Source organism: Octopus bimaculoides, chromosome 9 (genome assembly GCF_046866305.1).
Source record: "Octopus bimaculoides isolate indiv1 chromosome 9, ASM4686630v1, whole genome shotgun sequence".
Lineage (NCBI taxonomy): Eukaryota > Metazoa > Mollusca > Cephalopoda > Octopoda > Octopodidae > Octopus > Octopus bimaculoides.
Genome location: NC_142936.1, coordinates 6,602,939 through 6,622,332, shown reverse-complemented (window position 1 = coordinate 6,622,332; position 19,394 = coordinate 6,602,939). Strand labels below are relative to the sequence as shown.

Genomic DNA, 19,394 nt, shown 5'->3' with positions numbered 1-19,394 from the left:
TCGCCAACAGCGATCTTTATAAAACTCGATATATTTCCCTTCTAGTTTTTCTTTGGCTGTTGATGAAAGCGTTGCTGTATTTTAGATTACACATCCCTCATGGAAACGTAAGCCTCTATTTAAATAATGTGTATATGCCCATTTTAATATATATCTATCTATCTATCTATCTATCTAACTATATATATATATATATATATATATATATATATATATATATATATATATATATATATTGTTGTACTTGGGGATGGTCATATTGCCAGTTTAGCCTATATATATATATATATATATATATATATATATATATATTGTTGTACTTGGGGATGGTCATATTGCCAGTTTAGCCTATATATATATATATATATATATATCTATATATATATATATATATATATATATATATTGTTGTACTTGGGGATGGTCATATTGCCAGTTTAGCCTATATATATATATATATATATGTATATATATATAGATAGATAAATATAATTAAGGGATCAGCAAATATTTGCTTCACCATATACCGAAGTTCAGAAATAGCATTCCGGTGTGGAATGTTACTAGTCCATGCTTACAGTTTGCTAGCATAGTCAAATTTACTTCTGGAATACAGTATTGATGAAGGAAATTGATTATTATCAATCATGATCTAGAAACGCGTCTACTGTTAAACATCGGAATTGGTTAGTTTTCATTGTTTTTTCTTCTTGTTTTTGCCTTTGTGAGTTACAAGTGATGCTATCTGTGGGATTCTCAGCTTTCTAGCTGCTATTTCTGAACTTCGGTATATGGTGAAGCAAATATTTGCTGATCCCTTAATTATATTTATAAATATATATGAGCTTTTAAATAAGTTCTCCACCAATAATGGTGCTTTCATACCGATGGGCTTGGTAAAAATTGTTAATTGTTAATTGATTTATTAATTAATAAATTGATAATCCTTTACCCTTTTAATTTGTAATAATTATATAGATAGATAGATAGATAGATTGCTGAATTCTTCTGGTGTCAGTTTATTAATGACGTAGGGCGGCGAGATGGCAGAATCGTTAGGACGCCGGGCGAAATGTTTAGCGGTATTTCGTCTGCTGCTACCTTCTGAGTTCAAATTCCGCCGAGGTCGACTTCGCCCCTTGTTTTTCGAGCACCATCCAGAGTATTCGAGCAGTTCCAAGCAGTACTGTTTTCTGCAAGTATTCCACCCTTATTGCAGCCCCTAATTGTTCCATGCATTATTATTATTAAAGCGGTGAGCTGGCAGATTCATTAGCATGTCGGGCAAAATGCTTAGCGGTATTTCGTCCGTCTTTACGCTTTGAGTTCAAATCCCACCAAGGTCGATTTTTACCTTTCATGCTTTCGGGATCGTTGAAATTACCAGTTGATCACTGGTTTCGATGTAATCGACTGTATCCCTCCCACAAAAATTTTAGGCCTTGTGCCTTTAGCAGAAAGGATTATTATTGTTGTTCTTGCTACTGTGGTTCTTGTAATGGTCACAGGAATTTAAAAAATGGAACAACCAGTGACCTAGATAGCAGTGTTATTTTCTCTCATGCCACTTAAGAGGTCGTGGTATGCTATGCTCCTAACTCTTCTTCCTTCTAATCTTTGACGGGTTGTTGGTGCATGTTGGTGATTGTGTGCCGTTTGAGCACTCCTTCGTGTTGATAAGTGGAGATGACCCAATTATGAGGCAGGCTTTACTTGCCGAGGTTTTGAGAACCTACCCTGTATCAAAATATTAACCACGTCCATACTCTTCAAATAAATGATGATGGGGAGCTTAGATTGGTAGAATCTGCATTACTACTTTGAGCTCTGAAGAGTTCTGGCTTTGGGTTTACAATTACACAATGCCTCTTCGTGATTATTATCAAATAATTAAGTCCTTCTCAAGCCACATTGTTGAGCACCATTTTGGCTATATGCCACCTCGTATTAACTGGCTTTATTGAATACCCAAAGGAGGAGCATGTGAATCTAACTACTTTCTTGCTCTCCTCTTCATCGAAGCATAAAACTAAATCCAACCCATATTGTATTGCCTTTATTCTCTGATTTGCCATGTGGAATCTCACACATCTTTCATACATTTTTCGGTCTCTGCTGGAAGAGAATCCGCTTCGCAGCACTCTTGGTTTCCCTGCTAGCGTATTTATTGAGAAAAAATTCTGACTCATGACTTTTTGGAGTTCACAAAAGATGTCCTGTTTTCCACGGGGGAGTCAGTGGCGACAAAAATGTTGCTTTGGGTGGTGGCGGTGGTGGAGGCAGGGGCGGTGGTGGAGGCAGGGGCGGTGGTGAAGGCAGGGGCGGTTGTGGAGACAGGGGCGGTGGTGGTTGTGGTGTTGGTACTGCCAATGTTATTCATAATCCTAGCAGTTATTTCTGAGGATTTGCTTGCACGCATTTCAGCACTACTGGTGGAGATGGCATTTGTTGTGGAGATGTTATTGTTGTTCATACTACAGCTTTTATAGTTCCTGCTACATTGGCATTATTATTGTTATTGTACTGTTGTTGGTGTTCTTGTTCATATGGTGAGGCGTGATGTTGGCGCAGGTGTCTGTTCTGCTGTTATATACACATATATAACAATATAATGTGTATAATATGTATATGATATGTATGTATTATATGTATATTATATACATGTGTATAATATATATATACATATATTTGTATAATATATATATATATATATATTTGTATAATATATATATATATATACATTTGTATAATATATATATATATACATTTGTATAATATATATATATATATATATACATTTGTATAATATATATATATATACATTTGTATAATATATATATATATATATATACATTTGTATAATATATATATATATATATACATTTGTATAATATATATATATATATCCATTTGTATAATATATATATATATATCCATTTGTATAATATATATATACATATATTTGTATAATATATATATACATATATTTGTATAATATATATATATACATATATTTGTATAATATATATATATACAAATATTTGTATAATATACATATATCTGTATAATATATATATATATATATATATATATATATATATATATATATACATGTATCTGCATTATACACATACATGTCTGTATAATATATATATACATATATCTGTATAATATATATATACATATATCTGTATAATATATATATATATATATATGTATATAATATATATATATATGTTTGTATATAATATATACGTATATAATATATTTATATGTATATGTATGTATAATATGTTATATATATATGTATATTATATATGTATATACGTGTATATATATATGTGTGTGTGTGTGTGTGCATAATATCTATGTTTATATATATTCTTCTTACTTTCTTCCATAGAAGAGCAGTTCTCCGTTGTAATAATATAGGGGTGTTTCCCTTGCATGATTTGCTCTGCATTCTCACTTCCTTGTCGCTCACCTCCCTCATAAGAAACCGCTTGTGAATTTGATAATATTTTTAAGTATTTTGCCAACGAGTATTTATTTTCACGATCACTTCCGTTACAAGATGTGCAACGATAATATACAATAATAAAACTGAATGTGCTGATCGTAAATTCTTTTTTTTCCAAACTTTTTGAGCGGCAAAATACGTGACGCATTGTTAAACAACTACAACAACAACAATGATAATATTTTTTATTTATTTTTCCACAAACTTTCGAACATTCACACCAGAACTTGTTACAAAAATGAGTCACATGATTTACAGGATTGCACACACATAATTATTTAAATACAATAGGCGAAAGCAAGAAACGCTGTACTGTATCAAAAATGATGATAAAATAGAGAAATAAATGAATGAATATATAAATACATAAATAAAAATGCATGTAAATACAACAAATAAAAAGAAATAAGGCAACGCACATCAGAGTTGCAACCAAGCTTACAGAAAAGCATCCTACGACTTGAACGGTTTCCTACAGCTAGAACTAGAAGCTGGTGCTTCTATTGTGGTATGCCTTCTGTCATGGACAAGACAAGGATGCATCACGTGCCCACTGGGTTAACGTGCTTCGGATGACGAAAGACTATCGGTGTGTAAACATGTGCGAATTCCGCGTGAGTTGGGAAACGGTGGCGAGGGAAACTGTGTAAATAAAATTATATGCCTTCGCTGTATATTGGCTATGGGAAATTATCTAATATTAGGGCATACGATCCCTAATATTAGATTAATGTCCCTAATATTAGGCCATTTTCTTTAGTGAACATACGGTAAATGCAAAGCAGCAGAATCGTTAGCCCGCCGGGCAAAAAGCCGAGGTCGATTTTGCCCTTCATCCTTTCGGGGTCGATAGAATGAGTATCAGTATCATCCTCACTGTTTTTTTACTTACCGCGATACCAATATTTTGTTCTTACATATACAGAGACGCCAGGCTGTGTACGGACGTGTGATAGATAAGCTCTCCGAATCACATCACAGCATTCATTGTCTTAAAGATTAACTATGTCCGTCCAAATTCTCAGACCCGGTCGATGGAACACCATGTGTCCCTCATTAGCTAGGGCTTTTTGCAGTTTCAGGACCAATTAACCATTATAATATAATTATCTACAAGACATACCTTTTCTCTAGCTATGGGACTAAGGTAAATATTACAACGTTGCAAAATCAAACAAAATATACACAAAATGAAGGAAAAATTTCATCATTGGATATCTCCTGATAAAATCCAACCTTTTGCAAAGTTAACATGAAGACGCTCGAAAATTTTAGTACCCGATGATGATGATGAGGGAGGCGGCAATGATGACGAAGATGTCGGTGAAGTTGATGAAAAGAATATTTGTTACAACAACAGCGACGACGATGATGATGATGATGACAACTGTCTCTAATTTTGGCAGCAAAGTTAGGAGATCGATTTAGGGTCAGGTATTTAGTCGATTACCCCGATCTCGGTGTTCACCTGGTACATATTTCATCGATCTCGAAAGAAGGAAAAGCAGTCACCTTCGACGCAGTTCGAACTCAGATCGCAAAGATCCGAAAGAAATGCTACCAATAATGATGATGATGATGATAATGATAATGATAATAATAATAATAATAATAATAATAATAATAATAATAATAATAATAATAATAACAGTAATACACTAGCTGGGTTCTAAATGGGATTTGTTTAAGGTGACAAATAAAACAAAAATGAATTTTTTGCATTTTTACAAAAAAGAAAAAAAATTAGATTAAACAAGATCATAATTGGGAAACAGAGTAAGATCCTTTGAAAAAATTGTATGGGATAAAACCTGCTTCTGGCGACTCTCTGCATTTGAAATTGGTGAAGAACCAACTGATTTATTAATGTCAAGGTTCTGTCATCGATCTTTAGTAAAAGTTTGTGAATGCCAGAAATCTCTTTGAACATGTACTTTCGGTTCCAAATGATACTTGATTAAGAGGACAAGTATGTCGAAGAGTAAAATGACCTTTTCTTAGATCAACCAATCCATAGGACTCAAAAAAAAAAAAAAAAAAAAAAAAAAAATTATCTGTGAACGTATTTCTTCTTTTTTTTTTTCACGTTGCGGAAGTCGGAAAGATGACATAAAGTAGTTTGTTTTGCAGACTTGATCCTATTCCTCTTATAACACCTGGTGGACTAAGACAATCTATCAAAGGAAACTAACATCAACTACGAAAGAAATACGGGTGAATAAGGATCTGGCTTTTTAATCTATATCGGAAAAATTTGGGTAATCAGTTAGCCTGTGACACTGTGACAATTTCTGTTATACCCTTTTATTATAATTATTATTATCAACATCACCATCATCATCGCCACCGGGCAAAACGCTTGGCGGTATTTCGTCTGTCTTTACGTTCTGAGTTTAAATTCCGCCGAGGTCGACTTTGCCTTTCATCCTTTCGGGATCGATACATAAAGTACCAGTTGCGTACTAGAATCAATGTGATCGACTGGCCCCCTCCCCAAAAATTTTGGGCCTTGTGCCTAGAGTGGAAAAGATTATTATTATTGTTGTTTTTATTACGTTTATATTCGAGTTAAAGTTCCGCCGAGGTCGACTCTGCCTTTAATCCCTCAGAGTCGATAAAATATGTACCACTTCAGCACTGGAATCGATGTAGTCCACTTATCCCCTCCACCGTAATTGCTGGCCTTGTGCCAAAATTTGAAGCCATTATTATCATTATTATTTTACAACTAGCTTAAAAGCTGCACTCCGTACGGACTTTTAAGATAGCCCCTGTGGAGGATTACTTGGGCCTGAGGCCCAAAACTAAAGAGAGCTAAGTAGCATGACTATAATACATCTATAATGACCATATGACCTGGTGGTATTTGATGAGAGGTTAAAGACGGATGAGAATGAATTCTCTAATGCAATCATTGTATTGTTTCAGTCTCAAGTTCAATTCCAACTGTTGGCCAATTTGTCCAAAATTTCTTATCTTGACGTAAAATTAATGAAGCGAATGTCGTCCTCTGACAAACGCCAAGCGAGATAACATGAATGAGCTATGCTTTACCTGCTAGAAATAGCAACCCAAATGCCTTTAAATCAGATCCCAATGCTGGATGTTCAAGAACCAAATCAAGGGCAAATTTTCAATCCTGGGATCATTCTGATTTCAAAAAGGTATAATATGTCTGTGTAGAGCAAATGTAGGCTGAGATACAGGGGTCTCAGACGGACAGACAGAATTTCGCGTTTATTATTATAGAAGGCGGCGAGCTGGCAGAATGGTTAACAGCTCGGACAATATGCTTAAAGTTATTTTGTCCTTCTACGTTCTGAGTTCGAACCCCACCGGGCTCAACTTTCTTCATTCTTTCGGCGCCGGTAAAATGAGTACTGGGTCGTGGAGTGTATGAAATCGACTTGACTCAACCCTCAAATTTCAGGTTTTGTGCCTGTAGGAGAAAGCTTTCAGTGCTTTGTAGTAGAACTTGCATAGCTAAAGAAACTTGGAAAGTATCCAAAACTCCAGCAAGAATCAGAATCAGATATAAAAGAATTGGATGGAAACGCAGCAGAAAGTCGATCATCATCATCATCATCGTATGTGATAATGAAACAATCTTTATTACAAAGAAAAAGATTGGCGAAAAATTTAACGCGTTTGCTGAATATCAAGTACATAAGAAACCAAAAGAAAAATAGCATATACTTATTGTGAAGAAAATTATGCATGAGAAAGAAATATTGAAATTAAAAATAAGAATCCAAGAAAGAGAGTTCTAGAAAATTATTATGGAAGCTCAGAAGAGAAGAAATTGAAGAAAATAAAGAGAAAATATTTCTTGAAAAATTTCTTCATTATTGTATTTGGCTTCTAAGATTCTTGATGTAAAATCGGATATTCAAACATGTTTTGTTATATCTTGAGAGGGTCTTTATACCAACAATAATTACACGCACCGGTTCTATTTCACTTATTTACTTTGATTTGTCAATTTGCTAATTATTTAGCCAATAAACTAATGGATTGTTTGATTAGTCTTTCGGTGAATCAATCAAACTAGATTTGTCAGTTTCTTCGTTGCTGTTCGCGAACTAATCAACGTCATGCATTCTCTACTCCAGGTTCGCTTCATGTCAGAGCACAAATCGTTGAAAATGTTGCGAATGGTGACGAAACGAATTTAAAAATCCTGAATGATTAAGTGATTGATTGACCGAATGAGTGATCAAAAACACTAAGTCAATTGGCTATATACTTAACCAATTGACAAATATAAAATAAAGAGGCTAAATAGAACCAGTGCATGTGTTTATTATTGGCTACATGACCCTCCCTGGATACTTTAAGAGTTTCTGCGTGTTTCTATAAGGAGTAATATTTGAAAGGATACATTTTAAGAATATATTACGACATGAAGTTGGAAGGGATTTCGACTTTCCAAAAACGGGTCTCTTGCAGTAAACTTATTCAACTTGAGGTTTTATCTTTTGGAACTCTCTCTCTCTCTCTCGAAATACCAAACACACACAGTCTCTCTCCCCCCTCTCTCTCTCATACTGGCTTACGCATGATCGTCATCGCTAGCTTCATCACTGAAGCAGTATTACTACCGTCTCCTCCATCACCACCACCATCATCAACGTTAGTTTCTGTTTTTGCATCTCCATGAGAAGAAAATCGAAGATGACGATCATCGTCATCATCGTCATCGTCGTCATTGTCATCGTCGTCATTGTCATTGTCATCGTCATCGTATTCGTCGTAATCGTCATCGTCATCATCCTCATCATCGTCATCGTCGTTATAATCGTCGCCATCATCATCATCATCATTACCGTTATCATCATCGCTGTTGTTGTTGCCTTTATCATCACTGTCGCCGTTCCGCTTCTTCCACCTCCTCCTCTGGCTCTTCCTTCATCTTCGCCTCCTCATACACTGTAGCATGTTTTTACTGACATATGATAGAACTGAAACTAATTTAAACTTTATCACAACATAAATCAGTGCATGACTTAGCGGTTGGTTTCTTTCTTTAAGTAAATGCCTAAAAAACAAACAAACAAAAACAAACAAACCATCGACAGTCGGAGTTATATAGAAATTGGAATTTCATCAAGTGTCCTCGACTTGATTTTGCGCAGCAGGCATTGCAATATGTACCGAGATGGTGAAAAAAACCCTGTTATCTCTGCAAATTTGGTTGACCAGTTTGGACCTGACATATGCGTGTGAATTACACTGAACCGCATTAGGAAAACGACGGGCGGTTTTCTAATGTCTCGGCCACACCATATATGCTGTGCGTGTGTGTGTACGTGCGCACGTGTGTAGATCTCTGTGTGCGTATGTGTGTGTGCATATGTGTGTGTGTGTGTGCGCGTGTTTATTCACGTGTCTATATGCATACACATGTAGGTACCCTGTCACAAGTCACTTCACGATACGTACCAATGTATGTGTGTTTGTACGTGTAACTATCTGAGAAAAAGTTGAAAATGCGTCAGAATGTTCACACACACACACACACACACACACACACACACACACACACACGTGTTTGTGTTTGTGTTTGTCCCCTCACCATCGCTTGACAACTGATGTTGGTGTATTTACTTCCCCGTAATGTAGCGATTCGGTAAAGGAGACCGATAGAATAGGTACTATACGTACAGAGAATAAGTCCTGTGTCGATTTGTTCGATGAAAGGCGGTGCCCCAGCATGGCCGCAGTCAAATGACTGAAACAAGTAAAAGAAAATATATATATATATATATATATATATAAAATACAGTGTACATTTAATACACATTAGAGATGCCTATAAAAGGACATCTGACCCGCTAGAAAGAGCAGCCAAAGCTCTACACCACAAAATTAGGGATAATTTCGAAAAGAATGAAAAATAAAAATATTTATCATCTATATTTCGAACCAGGTTTCAAGTTATTGCAAGGCCAACTATCATCAGCGAAAATGTTATATATATATATATATATATATATATATATATATATATATACACGTAATGATATACGTATGGATGAGAATGGATACAACACAGTCGCTCAACTTGAGATTCGGGTGGATAAATAAGGTGCTAGTGATATATAACCTATGAAAATCTCTGTTCCGTCTTTATGGTGGAAAGAGTAAAATTTCTGTAGTTCAATCGACCTACGTGCACATTAATACAACAGAGAGGCATTGTTCAGTTTTTAAATGACAGTAACAGTTGCTGCAGAGCTGATAGCATTTTCAATACAATTACGACTAACACTTTAAAATGTATGAATTTCGTTTGTTCGAGTCTTCTTGTGAGACAGCTAATGAATAGAGTTGCCTTAAGTTATTATCGACACCGTTTCTATTCCAAAACTAGAATAAAATCAACTCTAGTGATTATTATAAAGCTATGATATATGAAGAGAAGTTACTAATATATTTATGACATCTTTTTTATTATAACTGAATTAGTATAAGATATACTGAAATTCTCAATTCTTAACTGTGATAAAGCGGCGTGCTGGCAGAAACGTTAGCACGCCGGGCGAAATGCTTAGCGGTATTTCGTCTGTCTTTACGTTCTGAGTTCAAAATTCCACCGAGGCCGACTTTGCCTTTCATCCTTTCGGGGTCGATAAATTAAGTACCAGTTACGCACTGGAGTCGATCTAATCGACTAGCCACGTCCACCAAAATTTCGGGCCTTGTGCCTAGAGTAGAGAAGATTATTACATTAAATACAGTATATCGGAAACAGGCTAAAATCGTCCGGCAACCGGCGGAAAGACTAGATACGTATTTCTGTTTCGTTGGGCGTTGTCAGTTGCTTGTACTTACAGCCAGTCTCATACAAAATCGAAATCTTTAGCTATCGCTATCGGGAAATAGGAAACAAACAATCACTGATGTAGCAAAAGAGCCGCCTGGCTGAACACAAATTCGTTATATGCAGCAGAAGCAATATAAGATTAAAATAGCCACCTGGGTACCATACGTAATGGAAAAAAACATTGCCAAAACCAAATAAAATTCCGTATTCGTCCTATAGGTGGCGTGTGTCTTTGATTGTTCTCATAAATGTCTGTGTAGTTCTAAATACGCACACGTGTATACGTAAGTATGTGTGTGTCTGTGTTTGTATATGTAGCTATTATCTAAGTATATTATATATCTGCGCCATTATGTGCACATTTATATACACATTATTAGTCCATATATGCATGTTTGTGTACGTATATACATGCATACGTATATAATTACATATATATACACACACACACACACACACACACACACACACACACACACACACACACACACACACACACACACACACACACACATATATATATAAACATGTGTGTGTGCGTGTGTATGGAAATAACTATTGTGTGTTCGTACATGTATGTGTGTAGATGCTATATACCAGTATACATGTTTGTGTTCACAAGTGTGTGTGTGTAGTTGTTGGTCCCTTGTGTTTCCTTCAACACCTTACAACTTAATGGATGAAAAGACTTTACGACTTCGTATTCTTCCGGCATATTCTTTGATCTCACCAATACAATTTTGTTTTATTTTGATTTGTCTGCGTGTTTCATTGCCCTATGTCCTTCGTTCTACTTAAATATATTTTTTTCTTTTACCAATTTAACCACTTTTGTTTTTGCTTTTATTTTTACTTTATGCTATGCGTCAGTTTATTCCAGTGACCTACCTTTTACATATGTCACCGTCACTCCTTAATCATATAACCTAAATTGTGATAGATTCTTCTGGTCAATCGTTTATATCATTAATTACACTTGTCGTCATTTCACCCTTTCCCCTCATTCTTCCTATCATTGATAGATGCATAACACGTGTCTATATATATATATATATAATATATATATATATATATAAGGTTTAAGGTGCTTCGATTATATATATATATATATATAATTACCGATTATTGATTATTTTCGTTCAAGGCACAGACATGACTTTGTGCTTAGGAAGCACGCTTGCAACCACATGGTTTCGGGGTTTGTCCCACTGTAAAGAGCCTTGGGCAAGTGACTTCAACCATTGACCTGGTCGTGTATGAGTGTATGTGTGTATATATGTATACGTGTGTGTATCTTTAAGTTTGTGAGTCCCTTACGACCGCTTCAAAAGTTGTACCGGTTAGGTTATTTTCCCGTAAGCTCACGGTAGGGCAAAAGAAGTCGATAGAATAAATATCACATTAAAAACATGTAATGGATTCGATTTCTTTATCTAAAGCCGTCAAGGTGGTGCACCTGCTTGGCCGCAGTCCAATGACTGAAGCAGGCAGACGGTAATGAGGTTCTGATTATAGAATATTGAAACGGCTGTAATGAAATCATTGAAATACCAATAATCTCTTCTTTCGTTATTCTTTTAGACTATATGTGTCTCTTTCCCCTACATGATAGCTCGGAACTCTATTGGTGCGCGATAAGCTACAATATACTACTACAGTGAGGATGTAACGTGGCTCGAACTCATTATGATAGTTTGTATAATAGTTTGTAGCGCACTTCGCTTTTCTGTCTCTTTCTCTCTCTCATGCTCTCTCTTCCACTCTGTGTGTGTGTGTGTGTGTGTGTGTGTACACTGCACACGCACACGCACACGCACACACATATATATATGATGTGTTTCAGTTTCCGTTTACCAAGTCCACTCAAAGGGCTTTGGTTAGCCCGAAATTATATTAGAAGAAACTTGCCCAAGATGCCACGTAGTGGAACTGTCCTGAGAACCGTGTGATTGAAACGAAATCTTCTTACCACCCAGCCATATGCGCGCGCGCGCGTGTGTGTGCGTGCGCGCGTGCGTGTTCTACATTTCCCGGATCTTCCTTCAGTGTTGTGACCTGGTCAGAAATGAATTCCTTCTCCAGTTCCTCCAAACCAAAAATTTACTGCAAATAGCGACCGCAGTTTCTCTGGAGAACATCAGGTTTAATTTATGCTCATGAATCGTTTCGTTGAAATTCATATTCTCGAGCCCTTTTATTTAAATAAAATCTGGTTTGACTTATTTACTGCAGGAAAAGGCGAAGTGAACGAGATGCAGAGGAATATTGTATACACAGTATCAAGCCAGAGATGTTGCCAGTTTTCTTTGTGCTCAGGTTGATAAATTTTAGCTCGTAGAAATGAGAAAATGGAATTAATCCTGAAAAAGGCATCGAATAGAAGGAATAAGACAGAAATAAATTTAGAATGTTCAGCCTTGAGCATGGAATAAAGAAAAGTTATTCTTCCAAGATTACACACTTTAAACCATTGTTCATATGATTTAATTCCCCCCTAACATCTACACACAGCTTTGATTTTGCTATACAGACAACAACAGCTGCGTACAAACTATGAAATTTTCTTTGAAAATGTTACTTCTTGAAATGTAATTCTTCTCTGAATTCAATAGACCATTAATCTTGATGTTGGCGTTGTCAGTGATAATTCACATTCTTGCAGAGCGTTTGGATTCTTCATAAACAAACTGGCGAAAAACAAAAAAGCAAAAACATTCACGAAGGAAACGAGTACTTATCAAAAACGACTTTTCTAAGATTAATTTAAGATCAAATGATAGAATCATGCAAACACACACACCTTTCAAGAAATACACAAGACAAAATAGATACACAAATTAAAATATAAAGTGTATAAAGCGAATCAAATTCATATTAATTATAGAATATCAAAAAAGTATTCAACCTGTAATTAAGAGTCCGTATTCTCCTCGTGTAAAGCGCTATTAATTTATTTACCTTTCATTCCTTGTTTTTGGTGCTTTTAAGATCCATTTTCTAATTTCTAAAAACTGAAATTTTTCAACGAAAGCACAAAGAGAAGCCGAATAGTCACCAACGGAAAATGAAATAGTGTTGTTATCTCCCCTTCATGCAGCTCTCCTCTCTTGCAATAAATGAGTATACCATCCTCTTCTTAGATAAAAGACATGGATATTTCAATTTCAGTAAACGTCATTTTGCATTCAAATATATACCGGATAGTCAGCAATCAGTGGAGGCGGAGGGAGAAATATCAGTTGTTTCATGTTGAGAATTCCAGACTGCTTAGAGAGAAAATGCAATTAATCTTGAATAGAGAACAAAAAGATAATATATCCATATTAGACATGGCTAGTGGGCTAAGGCGCATGCCTTACAATCATATTCGTTTTGGACTCAGCCCCACAGTGCGGCACCTTGAGCAAGTGTATTTCTTTTATTATGGCACTGAACCCCGACTTATGCCCTGTGAATGAATTTGGTGGACGGAGACTGCACGGAAACCTGTCCCCCCCCCCACACACACACGTCTACATATGAATGTATATATATATATATATTCATATATAAATATGTGTGTGTGCGAGGGATATCTTTGTGTTTGTGTTAATCCCCCAACACGTGACAGCTGCTGTTGGTTTATTAATGTCTCTGTAACTTAGTGGCTCGGCAGGATGTCACTGATAGAATAAGTACGATAATTTCAAATACGTAGTGGGGGCAGTTTATTCGACTAAACCCTTCAAGGCGGTGCTGCAGCATGGCCGCAGTCCAATGAAACACCTAAAAGATAAATAAAAGTAAACGATGTCTATGTGGTAATAAGTGGCTTTCAAACCACATGGTTCCGGGTTCAGTCCCAATGGGTCGTACCTTCGACAAGTGATTTTTACTATAGCGTCGGGCCGAGCAAAGCTTACTCGGTGGATTTAGTAGACGAAAATTGAAAAAAGCTCGTAGTAAAAAAAAAATGTGTGTGTGTGTTGTGTGTGTTTTTGTGTCTGTGTTCGTCCGCTGTCCTCACTACACAACCGGTGTCGGTGTGGTTATGTCTCCATAACTTAGACGTTTCAAAATTGACACCGTAGAAAAAGTACCAGAATTTGAGAAAATAAATTAAAGGTACAGAGTTCGGCTCATTCGTATAAAACTTTTTCAAGGCGGTGACAAAGCATGGCTGCCTTCTAATGATTGAAGCAACGAAAAACAATTTTTAATGATTAAAATAATCGAAAAAAATACTTGAGCGATGCTACAATTGTCACTACAACTCCGAACCAATACAACATGTCAATAACAATTTAGTCTCTCTTTTGTTTGAACTTGGACAGTTAAATTTCAATTCGTTTATTGACTGTGTCAGCACTAATCTAAAACAATGCAGCATAATAGACTTTGCATGTAAGAGATAATCTGTCGGGAAACACAAGAGACAAAATTTCGTAGATATTTAAAATCGTTTAAAATGCATGGCTATAAGCTGACTCCCACTGTCTAATAGCAACAAGCAGAACAGTCCTCAAGCAAGAATATCTCACGTTGAGAAACATTTGAAAAACAAAAATATAATTCAAATGAGAAGCTAAATAAAAGCTGTTCATGACTAAATCTTTTAAAAATATAATCTTCTCATTTCTTAGTAAATTTCAAACTGATTACTATTTAAAAGATTAGAACAATTTTTCGTATGGGAAACAGAAAATAAGCAAAAGTGTATAATACGAGACGAAGTATAATATATTAAAATATAGTTTGACCTCGATGATAAATGTGTGTATCGGAAAGTTACTGTAAAATCTGTTGCTGTAATTAATGATTTCTTATATTGATACAAAACCAGTGATTATTCTAGAGTGAGGAATAATCTACTGAGTCATCCTTTGTACATGCCCGGTGTTTATCTTATCGACTCCAGAGAGATGAATGGGAAAGTCGATCCCGGCGTTATTTGATCTTAGAACTTTAAACAAAAATGTTAAATACCCTAAGGCTTCTAATATGGTGCTCTATTATGTCTGACACACACCCAGTGCATTTAACATTAATAATCAAATGAGTGGATATCGATTCTATGTGATTTTTACTTATGCGCTTCTCTACGGATCGAACTTATTTCCATACCCAGCACAGCGGAGGAGAAGCGTCGCTGAAGACGTTGTTCTTCTCTTGCAGTATCATGAGTGTGCAGGGAGTGGGTGTGCAACAGAGCTAGATATTCAGTTATGTCAGAGGATTTCAATCGAAAGCTATAAAAGGCTGCGCAGTACTAGATTTATGTCAATCAGCTGAGCGAGGACAAGGCTCTCTGGTAAGAAGTTTGCTTTTCTAGTTTAAAAAAAATCACTGGTTTCGGATTCCGAAAACTTAGTGGGTCACGTTGATGGACAAGGAGAACGGGAAAAATGTGCGTACATGGATTGGAATATGAGACGGAAAGCAAAAAAGCGAAGAGAGGAAATGCGTAGTAATAGTGATAGTCCTTTCTATTATAGGCACAAGGCCTGAAATTTTGGAGGAGGGACTAAGTCGGTCACATCGACCCCAGTTCTCTCCTGGTACTTAATTTACCGACCCCGAAAGAATGAAAGGCAAAGTCGACCCCGGCGGAATTTGAACTCAAAACATGGAGACAGACGAAGTACCACTAAGCATTTCACCCGGGGTGCTAATGATTTTGCCAGTTCACCGTCTTAATGATAATATGTCGCTAAGCATTTTGCTCGGCGTGCTAAATATGTTACCATTTCATCACTTTAATAATAATAATAATAAATGCCCTGATGCAGTACCAGGCAGTGGTTCTCATGGCTTCTGATCTTAATTGATTGGAAGTGTTATCATGTACATATTTTGTGCTGGTATAAAAGACGGGCTACAGCAAATATTCTGCTCGTTACCACAGATTTGCTTGTCAGTTGTTGGACCTTAACCAGTTGAGCATGTCCCTTGGTTGCTGACGATATGTGCATCTCTGATCATGAGCAGAAGTAGTGGGGAGCATCATAGCCATGTGCTCAGAGAAAGTTTTTAGGGTTTGAATATTTCACCTCTGGAAACTTGGGTGTTTTGTTCATCATCCTTAAAACAAACCTTATTCAGGGACCTTTGAGCGTGGTGGGCTACTCGACCTGAAGAAAATTCTAACTGGGCCCCACCTGCAAGGTTATGCGCTGTTTATCTTGATATGAGATCACCATGTCATGCACATATGGTTGTGATAACTGTACCTGGTGTACCCTTAGAGGGGTAGTCATGATATGTATACTGGGTTTCGTATATTTTACACCAATGTTACTTTGATGGCATGCACTGCTCTCTCACTCAATAATAATGATGATGATAAAATACAGAACAAGTTTCTTTAACATTATTCACGGATCGATTAATGCGTAAAGAAGAAAGATTGATGGACGAAAACTGCGGGTAATTATGACGTACAGCCCATTAATCCATCATAAAGTTTAGCAACACTTGACCCTTTGAAGCATTTAGTGGAGTTTACTCTGTTGCAAAGCATTTGGTCCTTGTTCTGGTTGGCTGATAACTTCCTCTCTCTGCTTAAACCGTACATAAAAAAAACTATCTTTTAATGGTACCACGTAAAACCTGTACACGCTGAATTGAAGGCCGATACCTAATCACCTGAGTTAGTAACAAATCTTTTCACTGAGAGAACTTGTCAATAAAAAGCCGCAGCTGATTAACAAATTTATAAGAAGCTAATTAACTTCAGACTGATGTAAATTGTGACTGTTTGTTTTGTTCGTTAGCATTTAACTTAACCAAAAATATCCTCCGTTACATCTGAAGTATAAAACGAGGCAATGTGCATACATATATCTGTAGAGTAAATGATTATATATATATATGTATATATATATATATATATATATATATATATATATGTGAGTGTATGTGTGTGTGTCTATATATGTTGGTGTGTGTTTATATGTGTAGCTTCTAAATTAGTGTAGCGTTTGGATACTGTTTGCTCATTAAGCCTCGTCAGAATAATATAGACTCGTTCTGTCTACTGATCACAGCAGATGCAATACTTGATTTAGGTTAGCGAACATTGAGACAGAAACGCTGATGCTGTTTGGTTCACGTTATAACATGGTGTTTTATTCAACCTTTATTTATCAAACCGACAATTACGAAAGCAAAAACAAATTAATACTCTTTTAAATAGTCTCTGATTATTAAAATATCGAACTTATTAATCATAATAAATAATATATGAATCAGAACGTTGCTTCTATACATGTGTGTTGTAATTCACGTCGGCTATAGTTATGCTTCTGTATAGTCAATGCGTTCCAAACCATAAATATACATACCCATAAATAGAAAGGCCAGCCCAATAGCGACTTAGTAATCGTCCTTACCGCTAGTCAGGCAAACATTTTAAAAGAATTGGTAAGAGAAGGATTTACTGCTTGACAGTGCTAGAGGACGGTTAAATTGCAATGAGGAGACATAGGGTATATGTGTGTGTGTGTGTGTCCCTTTGGATTTATGTGGGTGTTTATATATGTGTTTTTTTTTCAAGGAAAAGATTGACAGTTATTCCCAAGTTAAGTCTTGAGTCTGACGAAGGCAAATAAACTGAAACTTTGGATTGTTGCGCTTCCCTTGTAAGAACAGCACTCACGCGTGAGTGCACTCTCTCTCTTTCTCTCTCTCAATCCACATACACACATACGTATTTTAAAACTTCTTTATTTCTCCCAATATACAGGTATAAACGTAAAAGACTTTCTCCCCAGCGTTAAACTAATACACCTGCTTGTTGTAACTATACCTGACTTCGTCTTTTGTTTTCTGTAAATTTAAATTATAATATAGTGTGTGTGTGTGCGTGTGCGTGTGCGTGTGTGTGTGTGTGTGTGTGTGTGTGTGTGTGTGTGTGCGCTCCTTATGAAATTCATGACGCTGACTTATACTCAAAAGCATTCCAGCAGTCTAAAAAAAATCACGCCGTTGTATAAGTATTGAGGAGTATGTTAACGTAATTTGACCTTCAATATTTTAAAAACGTGTGACTTGAGTGAGACTCAGTTGCTGCTTGTACAAGACCGAACAACCTCATAGAGGTCCCATTGTTGTCTCGTTATCCCATGCTAGTCTAATCATTGTATGCTGGCAAAATGAATTCAAAAGAATATTTTAGTCAATATTTGTACATATAGGATTTCATTGTCTAATATAGCATTCCATTTTAAAGATGGCTACGAATGATTTGATCGATATTTAGGTTCTGTTTCTAATCAATCAAACGACTGTTTAGATGCGTCGAACTATATTGTACAAAATGTAGTGAGATCCACAAACCAAACTGCATAGCTCTCGGCGTTAGTGAAGGAAGTGATACGGTTTCAGCTCTCTGTTGCAGCCGTTCAGTATATCTTAAACTATAAATGACTTTCAACAGAACATGAACATGACTGGATGACAAAGACAACGCAACTATATATCAACAATGATTTTTATTTCAACTTTCACATCGCTTGTATAGTAAGCCTTTACGTTTTTGAACCAAGTATTTTTGTGACATATTATGAAGTTGAATGTTCTCTCAAAGACATTGCTCTCGCTGAGGTTGCCGAAAATATATAATTAATCACGTTCTTTGGTCAAAGAACGTGATAAGCAATTACATAAAATAAGCCAATGAGGAAACAAGGAAAAAAAATGTTTACCTTCTTACAGCTAGAAACTTCTGCGTATATTAAAAATGGAGGCACAAGACTAACAGAAATGACAAGGCATAAGGAAAACAAAATTATGTAAAAACCACACGCACATACATACAGACACTTACACACACACACACACACACAGTTACACACACACACACTCACTCACACAAATATGTATAATTTCTAAGTAAGTTTATATATATACATATATATATATATATATCGAGAGAGAGAGAGAGAGGTAATAAAAAGTCAGAAAGTATGAGGTGACTATATTTAATCCCTTGTCATCTTTAGGGTTACGGCCGTTTCGTAGTCTTATTCATGTAATAATAACTTCACTGTATAATGAATTATGTTCACA

General features: G+C 35.9%; 1 protein-coding gene across 2 annotated transcripts in view; it reads left to right on the top strand.

Moving 5' to 3' along the window:
* Nucleotides 1–19,394, top strand: part of LOC128248656 (uncharacterized) — a 95,120-nt gene that overhangs the window by 16,356 nt on the left and 59,370 nt on the right. The window lies entirely within an intron of this gene.